The sequence below is a fragment of the Piliocolobus tephrosceles genome, chromosome 2 (genome assembly GCF_002776525.5).
Source record: "Piliocolobus tephrosceles isolate RC106 chromosome 2, ASM277652v3, whole genome shotgun sequence".
Classification (NCBI taxonomy): Eukaryota; Metazoa; Chordata; class Mammalia; order Primates; family Cercopithecidae; genus Piliocolobus; species Piliocolobus tephrosceles.
In genome coordinates, this window is record NC_045435.1 from 113,769,677 (window position 1) to 113,779,627 (window position 9,951).

At 39.9% G+C, this 9,951-nt stretch overlaps 1 protein-coding gene across 1 annotated transcript in view; it reads right to left on the reverse strand.

The window, feature by feature from the left end:
• NLGN1 (neuroligin 1) overlaps positions 1-9,751 on the reverse strand; it is a 900,839-nt gene extending 891,088 nt beyond the window's left edge. The window contains exon 1 of the mRNA XM_023213517.1: positions 9,017-9,751. The gene's annotated coding sequence lies outside the window, so the exon portion shown is untranslated. The remainder of the gene's footprint in view (positions 1-9,016) is intronic.
• Positions 9,752-9,951: the final 200 nt, after the last annotated feature.

The window sequence follows — 9,951 nt, forward strand, 5'->3', positions numbered from 1 at the left end:
AAGAATCTGCTCCCAGAAATCGGTCTCTTTCATTCCTGGTCTAGTTCTCTCCGTTTGTTTTCATCCTACTATCATTTCTTTTCTTAAGACTAGCTTTATTTTGTATATTACATAATTGGAGGGCAAATAGAGAAAAAAAGAGATAGGATTAGATTTTAATCATAGTTTCTAAGAATTATGCAGTAATTTCTCTTATCTAACTACTTGGAGATTATTAGGTTGGTTAATTAGTTATCGTTATTGCATTAGGTTGTTTAAAAAATGAGGATACATGTATAATTAAAGTTGCCATATTTCATTGACTCTGACACCTTTAACATATCTGAAATCAGGGTGCATTTTATAATTCCTTATGGCCAAGCAGTAGTGGAGGCATAGTAGCCATAGACTAAATATGTGAAAATTGTTTGTATTCTTCTTAGCATAACCAGACAATCACCACTCCTGACAGTTCCGGACAATTTAAGGAAGGCATATGAGTTCTGGTTGTTGTCTGAAAACATTCCATTGTCACATTCTAGTAAAATCAACAACACACCAGGATCAAATCATTCAGAAGGTATCAGCTGCTTGGAATTAAATTCTGAAGACAATCGCGAAGGTTTTAAAAAATAGTGCATCACCAACACATGCATACTATTTTCTGTGGAAAAACATGGCTATGAATGAGTCAAAAAATGATTCAGAAGAGGTTATGAATAGGATAAATTTTTTAAAATTCTTAAACCAATGCATCTTGCTAATATTATATGTTTTATTCATGTAAAAGATTGATATATGTTAAAAATCTGTATCTATTTGTCTACAAATCCTCCTTATAGAAATATAAAGTAAAAATTCTAAGTAGTAGGGAAACACTGTGGAATTAATAAATTGGGGTGTTCTTTCCACAGTGTGAATAAAATGCAGTGTTCTAGAATCAGTGCTCCTTGGTTTTCATAAAATATGGTATATTAAATATAATTAAACATTTAACTCCCTAGCAGAGGTTTCAGGAATTTGCAGTAGCTTAGGCTCATTGCTATGAAACATAATGAATTCACACTGGATTTGTGAAATAAACCTTCTAAGCATCTACCTCTTATCTGGACTGTGTCCAGGTAAGAGGGTTCAGGTAGATGCTTAAAAACATACTTCCATGATGGTCATCACCTGATGTAGGAGTGCCCACCACAACATAGATCTACTTAAACTCTATTTCACTATATTTCCACCTTCAAATCTATCTTCCATTAAAGCAAAAAGGAAAAGCATCTGTTCCTGACCCTAAACACGGATGGAGCTATTAATTACCATTTTAAGCTTGATTCAAAAATCAATTCCCCTGGAGGTGAGGAGCCCAGTTCAGAGGTGGTTGCTGTGGTGTAAACAGCTCTAGGCATGGAGCCTGAAAATAGAGCATTGCCAATGGAATGATGAGATGCTCAGAAGGCACATTCTAACATACTGAAGGTAAGCCAAGAAGATCGCCAACATCCATCACAAAAGTTGCTTTGAAACAGAGATATCAAACTCATTCTTTTCCTAGTTTATATTTCTTTTACATTGCGGCTTTGGGTCCTTTATACTGAAGAAAGAGTTATTGCAATGAGGTTATTAGAATTCTAAAACTGGAGAGAAAAAAAGTTGAGACACAATTGATACCTGTTCGTAGAGCAAAATAAATATAATGAATTCAATTCATTTATACTTTATCTCACCTACACTGCCTTAGTTTCCCACCTGTCTGCAAACTACAATATGTATCTCCATAAAAATAACTCAAGCACAACTGCTCTTTTCCCTGAAATCCTATTGCACCATATTGTACCTATTGCTCCTCTCATGCCACAAATTCAGCAGTTTACCGAACATAGTATCGTCTAATTTCCAAACATATATTCATTCAGGGAAAAAAAAGACATGTATTGAGTGATGTGTGATGGCACTCATTTGTTTGTGCATGTATTCATTACATTCTTTCTCCTTCCAAAAAATAATTTGAAGCAGCTACGATTTAAAAAAACTCCAAAATAATCAAATATTGAAACAAAGTTAAAGTTTAAAAATGAATCCAAATAATAAAGCCAAGTAAAAGAAGATGATTAAGGACATCTTTTTCAATTGAGCACAAAATTGGCTCTGAGCTTCCATGAAGTCAGGCAAAAGAATGAAAATAAAGCTTTCCTTGTTTACAAAAATGAGTCATAATGTTCAATGAGAGAGATGCTCACTGGTATGTGAGCTGAAAATTAGATCCCTCCCTTGAGCCCCTCAAGTAAATAAACCGTTATCAGAAACAAAGAAGTATTTTTTATTTGTGCAAAGCATATATGAAGTCCTTCTTTATGAGAGTAACTGGCCAAAGGGTCCAGTCATTTCTCTTATTATCTCTGCATTATGATGGTGAAATCATATGACAAACATAGATGAGGATACGTGATCTGTTTGGTAAGGTGGACATCCTCTGATTTAACTATGGTTTACATTACATGATCATATAGATAGGTATATGTTGACAAAGCAAGGTTTATAATTTAAAGATGTAATATAGTATAATTTAGTATTTGCAATTTTATGCGGGACACATTCCTACATTTTCCAATTATTCAGTTTCTATTAAAAAAGAAAACAAAACAAAAAGCTCTGTAACATCATGAAAGCATGCATTCTACATCAGAAGCACGCAGCCAGACATAAACACCATTTATTCCATGGATTCAAAGATCATGTAATTATCTTTTCATGCATTTAATTTTCATATAGGCATTCCATATTTTAAGAGATTTGAGAAGGATAGGCATTTTGTTTGTGGAACTCCCCATTAGGAGCCCTTGATTATTATTGCCCCCTTCCTCCCACTTAACAGAGCTCTGATTTTTTGTGTGATGCAGTCAAGTCCACAGGGAAAACAGACCTCTCCCCCAGCCCTCAAGGGACTGACCATGATGATCAAAAACAATCGCACAACACATTGTCTCATTGCCAGTTATAAATTAAGAGTGAAATGTGACATAGTTTTAGTCATTTAGGCATAAAGGGAAGTTTGCTGATACCTTCTGGGAAAAAGTTTCCTTATAGATAAAGAGACATATCCGTGAGAAGAAGGCTGCTTTTTCATTTTTGCTTTGAGTGGGACTATGAGAAGAGGTGATGTTTGGCTCTGTGATAACCATATTGTTTATCTTGTTTCCAAGAAAAAGACTCAAGAGATCTACAGTGAAGTTGTACCAGAGCCATGACATCCTTGAACTCCTAAGTTAGCCAACCCTGGATCAGCACACCTCCAGAATCCTGGTTCTGTGAGATAATGAATGTCTTTTTTGTTGAAGCCTTTAATTGGGTATTCTGTCACTTGCAGGCAAAAGCTTCCTAACAGACACCATCTTTTCTATTTCTATATTCTATACAAAGTTAAACAAAAATTTGCATTCAACGAACTTACAGAAAATATAAATAAGGGTAGGAAGAAAAAATATTACAATCAATCAGACAAGATCATTGGTCATCCATAGCAATGTTAATATACCTTTGTAAGGTAGAATTATTTCCTATGATAGAATCCAAGAGTATTTATTGGTAGGTAGATGGTAGGTAAAGTTTCTATAGTCCATGCTAACACATCTGTACACATTTTACCTACTGCCTTCACTAGTATTGTTATCTTTCTAAATACAAGCATTAGAAAGAAGTATTAAAACAATAGAGCTACATTTTTATTTCCTTTGACATCTCTCACATGATTACTAAATAATCGGTATGTATCAATAGCAAACTCTATTGCTTTATTCAATAGACTGGAGGAGAAGGGAAGCTGTCTGCAGAGAAAAATGTTATGAAGCGCTGTATGTTTCCATTCTGCCCATTTATTTTCCAAGTAAAATATCATCAAAAGGAAAAATGTCACAGTTTTATCCTAGTTACTTTATTAACATTTAGCATGTGGAAAAATTATATTGACCCTCTTTGATGGATGTTTATTTTGTATTTACTCTTTCTCCTGAAGTATTTAGATGAATTTTATGTATTCATTCACTTGCCATGGCAAACACTAAGTTTTCAAACCCAAATCCATTTCCCCTTCTTTTCTTAAAGATTCTGATTTTGTTGAGGGTAGTAAAACGCCATCCTAAAAATCTATCTTCCAACCTCTCAGTTACCTAGAAGTAGCCAGCTGACACAGTCTGGCAGTGATATGAGAATGGAAGGCTATGGGGATAGCCTTCTTCTTATTTGTTTTTTAAATCTCATCATGTGTCCTCTATTACTTATTAAGCAAAAATCAAAAAGATCCTCGCCACCACCATAATGCAAGGGGGAACAAAAAAGAAAACAGGGTAGGGAAGAGTAGAAAACAGAGAATTTCCTTCCTTCTGATCTCAGAGCAATACTTCTCAACCTGGGACAATCTGACCTCTCAAGACATTTGGCAATGAATGGAGATACTTGGGTATAACTTATGATGAGGTGGGAGTGGGGTGTGCTACCAGCATCTGGTGGGTAGAGGCCAAGGATGATGCTCCACATCCCTATAATGTACAGTACACGCCCCCATAACAAAGACAAATAATTATCAAGCCCACAATGACAACAGTGACAAAGCTGAAAAATTCTGAGGGAGAATACTGTTATCTTTTTCTTCCCCATTTTGGGCCCCCAAAGCAAGCACGAGTTTGGAGGCACATTAGTGACCTTATGCCCATGAGAAGAAAGTTTCCAAGATAATAGAAGAAGCATGATAAAATGCTTAAGCAACTATCCTCCCCTGACTTTTTATTATGTGAGATAAATAAAGCCTTATTTGCTTAATCCACTGTTAGCCAAGTTTTCTGTTACTTCATAGCCAAATATATTTATAAATAATACACTTACTATTCATTTATAGTAGACTTTATGTTCAGACATGAAGCTAAGCTATCATTTCTGAATGACATGATAAATCAGGCATGTCTTTTGACCTCTGGCAATTCACTGTGCAGTGAGAAAGCCAACCATCAGAAGTGTGAAAGGTGGGCTACTCCCAGTATAAATACTGTGTTGTAGGAGCTCAGAGTAAGGGTACAGGAGTGAAGCAGCGAGATGAAGGAAAGACCACCCAAGGAACTAAAATGTTTTTCTGTCCTATCATTGGTGTATATTTGGTGGGGTGGGGTAGGTAGGCAGGGAATGGATCAATGAAGAAAGATTAACATAAGCAAACCACAAAATCCTAAAATGAAATGTAGTGTTGGGGAAAATAGTAAGTAAGAGTCTTGTGAATGGATGAAAGAGTAAATTCTGAAGGGGAGCCAGGAGGGCAGTGTTTTAATCTACATAAGGAGGTTTAAGAATGAATTGTGAAAAGTATTGAGTGTCATCAGGGTTGTGGACTTTGGCATGTAATAATCTATAAAGGGCCACTGGCCAATGTTAATAAGACCATACCTATATTTCAGAAATAATAATATTAAGTCTAGAAGACTGGACTTTGGTGATTCCATTTACAAATAATTAAAATATAACTGAAAAATCATATTTTCCTATTGACAATCCAATAAGATGGAAACTGATTGTAAACTTCACTTCAAAAAATAAGCCTTTAAAATGGGGAAAAGGTATATGTTACACAGTTGCAGTTTCTAATATTACTGTTAATTTTAATTGTGTTTTGCTTACGCAAACTACAAATTAGTACTTGTTAGGTAATTTGTGAAATAACTCTTTTGTGTAAAAATAATAAAGAATTATCGAGATAAACCATTACTGTGTTAAAAACTATTTGTTTCAACACGTGAAAACTCAGAGAGATATGTGTCCCTCATAGCTATATCTGTATTAGTATTGTCTCACAAAAAGTTGTCAATAACATTAAAATTTATGTGAAAAATTTTATAAAACACTCTTATCTTAGATTTATAACTGTATTTTCTAGTTTTAGCTACTTAATAATCCTATAAAGAAAACCCAAACAGCTAGTTTAATGTAATTTGAAGGGATATGTAGATCCTGCCACTGGATAACCATGTGAAAATAGTAAAAGCGGAATAAAATATAAGAATTTCAGAGTTGGAAGAGACTTCACAGAGTGATCCAAGAAAGTCATCCAGGGATGCATAGGGTCATCAGGCTTTCCAACACTGCAAATGAAACCAACAGAGTTCTCAGCCTACCTTCTGTAAGTATATATTTCACCTTCAACTTCAAAGCCATTCAAACCTTTACATTTGAAAGTATGTTATTACTAAATGTAAGTGGAAAATTTCACAAAATAAAACTACACTGAGGGAATAAAGAAAAGATTGACAGCAAGTACTTTGGGGGTGGAAGAAGGGAGACAATGGGAAGGAGGGGAACTAAAGAAGCTTTTCTTACTCCACACTACTGGAACTCTAGTAGAACCTACTGAAAGATTGACTCCCTCAATTTCTGCTTATGTTAAGAGGATTGGGAAGACTAACTGCAGAATAGCAGGCTTACAGAAAACAGTTACTTCTTTTAATCAAACCATGTAATCAGAAGGCCTGAGTAATGATTAACTTCCACTTTCTCTGTGAATCACTCAATCACTCTGCAATGCAAGTAGACTTAGATTCATTCTCTGCCAAAGGCACACTAAATTTAATGTTTTTGCGTTTAACATTTAATATTTTAAATACATGAATGGCCCTTGCTTCTGAGCTCATTTCAAAAACCTCGTGTTCTGCTAGGTTACAATGGCTGATGGAAATGCTGAGACATTTTATAGATTTTACTCTCAAACATACGTACACATACCCTTTCTCAGTGACATTTTAATATCTATGATCCTATTAATAATTGAGCACAATTAATTGTGAGAAATGCATTAAGACCCTGTAATTTTCATGTACAGAATGACAACTCAATTGATTTAAGCAAAAATAGTCTACCGGAGTTTAAGTATAAAAAGAGGGAAAATGAGTATATTAACTACCTGTAAAAATGCAGAGTAACAGATACTGGATTAACTATACGAATTCACGTTTCCCAAATCCTACATGTATCACTATGGCCCTGGAAATGCAAAAAGAAACAGTACCTTTGTGGAGGCCAACTGTTCATGATTTAAAATTATCACAAATGAATCAAATATTGAACATGTAATATCCTTCATCTCTATAACACACTAACAACCTCCTCTGGAAGAAATTATTCCCAATGCAAAATCTCAACCTAAATAATTTTAAATTCAGGTGGTTTTTCATTTCTACTCACAAGATATTGTGTTGAGGCGGGCAGGCGTCGATGGAGAACGGTTTAAATGTTTGGAATACCTTCTCTTCCCGGGAGAGCTTATTGCCCAATAATGCATAATATATTAGTTGCTCAACGCGAGGGATCTAGGGAGTGACATCTTGACCGGAACCACACAGATCTGAAAACCACCTCGCAGGAAACGTTGTGGGGAAGAAGAGCAACTTTCTTATCCCTGTCAAACTAACAGGCGGAACCAACCCCAGAACTAGCCGGAGGGCCTGGGGAGAGCAGAAGGCTGAAAGCAGCACCTCTGCGCTCCGCCGAGGGTTCAGGCAAGGGTTTTCTTCTGGAGGCGGCATTGTTCCTCCATCTGCTCAGCCTCCGTATTTCGCCAGGAAACCCTCCCCGCTTTCTCGTAATCTGTTCCTTATTTCTTTTGTACCTCTCAGCCGATTTCCATGCTCTTGGTCTCTGTGGTCCCAGGGCACAGCTCTAGGGTGAAGAGCTGCAGTGACTGGGGCGCCGCTCTAAGGCTTTGGAGGCGACTGCACTCCGCCCGGGCTCTGGCAGCGTACGCGCCGCACACTCGCTCGCTCCCTTCTCTCCGGTCTCTCCGGCTCGGACGGGCTCTCCCGGCCTCTTATCACCCACTCCGGCTCGCCTTTCCTGCCGTGTCTCCCCACGCCAGCTCCGCACGCTCGGCGCTGGCCGCCCGGGCGCGCTCTCCGCGCCGCCGCCTGATCCTCTGCTCACAGCCGCGGCGCCCCCCCCCCCCCGCCCACCCACAGGCCGGGACTCGGGATTGAAGGGTCAACCAGCCGCTGGGAGGCGGGGAGGAGAGGCGAGAAGAGCTGGGGCAAGTGAGGAGTCGCGGGTGGGAGGACTGAGGGATAAACGGGAGAGTGAGCCCAAGAAAAAAGAAGATGCATCTGCTCCGAAGACGCCAATGAAGAAAGGACAGAGGGGGCAGGAGTGGAGTGGAGGAGAGAACGCCCACCAGGAGGGTGGGCAAAACGGGCAATTTACAAACTGCCAGGGCTAGAGATGCCGCGCGGAGGAGGAAGGAGGTTAGAGGGACATAAGAAGAAATGAGGAGAAGTTCCCACATCTCCCCAAAAGGTCAGGTCTGAAAACCATGTCCCTCGAACGGGAGTTAAGCAAGCGACTGGCCGTGGTGTAAAAGGTGGATTTAAAAGGAAATTTAGTGGCATGCACTTATTTAGACACGGCTTCGTCTCTCTCAACTCTGGCAAATTACCCTCCAAGTAAAATGTATTGGTTTTATGCAGAAACGGAAGCCGAATCTCCTCTGCTCTGGACTCCTCCTGAGATACTGGTTTGTTTGCTGGTTATCTTTCTTTTTAAATGCAAAAAGAAAAAAGAAAAAAAAAAAGCGTTTGGGAGCTTCCATGAACCCCAACGCTGAAAAAAAAACCACCCAGTTTATTAAAGTTCATTATTTTTTATTGCTTTTATTTTCATCAGAGGATAGGGTGAGGGACTGGAACCTGCAGATGTTTAAAACACTTATTTAGATAGCATTATTTTTTATAAAGGACAAAATTCATTTCCTAAAACCACCAGAAAGGCGATTGGAAAACTCAGTTACTCGCCTGGGAAAGAGAGACGCATTTAAACTCTAATAGACGATTACACTTCCAGCACCCCCCACCCCCACCCCAATGGTATTGGAAAAGGGTTGAGTTTACAGAAGAGAGAGAGAGCAGGGAAGGGTAGGTGGAAGGTGGGGAAGGCGAAGGAGAGGCAGGGAGTAGGAAGTTCTCGGCAGTCCCCGGGATTAAGGTTAACGCCGGAGCTCGGCGGACGCAGGAAGCTCCCTTACCTTTCTCTCTAAGCCCCGTTTGCACCTGATCTGCAACCATAAATACTTCGTGGTGTTTAGTGTGCAGCCAAACGATGGCCGAATGTTAAACAATTCTTCACGCTCCCTCCCCCTTTTAAAAAACAGGCTCAAAAGAATGTTAATCGTGTTCTTGTTATCCATCGGCTCCAAAACATTCCGCTTTGTGGGGAGGAGAGACGAAAACCAGGCGCTTGGGCACGCGTATATGTATTTATATATTATGCGGTCGGTATATAAACATATATACGTTTTCTGCACGTAAATCCAAAAAGAAAAGCACCACAGATGCTTCTGTAAGCGGGAGGGAACAGCGAAGAGCAAAACTTGGCAAGCCAAATGTATCCAGAGATTTCGTACCAGGAGCCACCTGCTTCGACATGCAGAATTTCCGAGAAGATTTAGAGGGAGAAGGAAAAAAATTAAAAATAAAATACCCAAAACACACACTTGAAACTGGAAGACACCTATGAAGCTTGGAAATGGAGAGGATGAGAAGATCTCCCGGGGCTACAGATCCTCAGCTAAGTGAGCAATCGCCTCCGAAAATCATAGGCGGGGAGGTGGCTGCAGATGCGTCCCCTGCTCCGGTCCCCGCCGCCGCCGCCGCCGCCACTGCTACCTGTAGACACGCACACACACACGTACACGCGCGCACACACACTGCCACCTTCTCTCTCTCCCTCTTCCTTCACTCCGTGGCGTTGTCGGGTGCAGGAGTCTGAATCAAGCCAGACCATCCTCCAGACCCAATCCTGCCCCCTCAGAGCCAGGACTCCCACCCCTGCCTCCCCCTCCCCGCCCGGTTTATTGCACAGCGTCCCCTCCCCTGCGCGCCCCTCCCGCCGGTCGGAGGCGCGATCTTGGTCGGGGGTGGGCTTCGGGGGCGCGGGTCCTTCGGTGGCAGACTTGGTGCT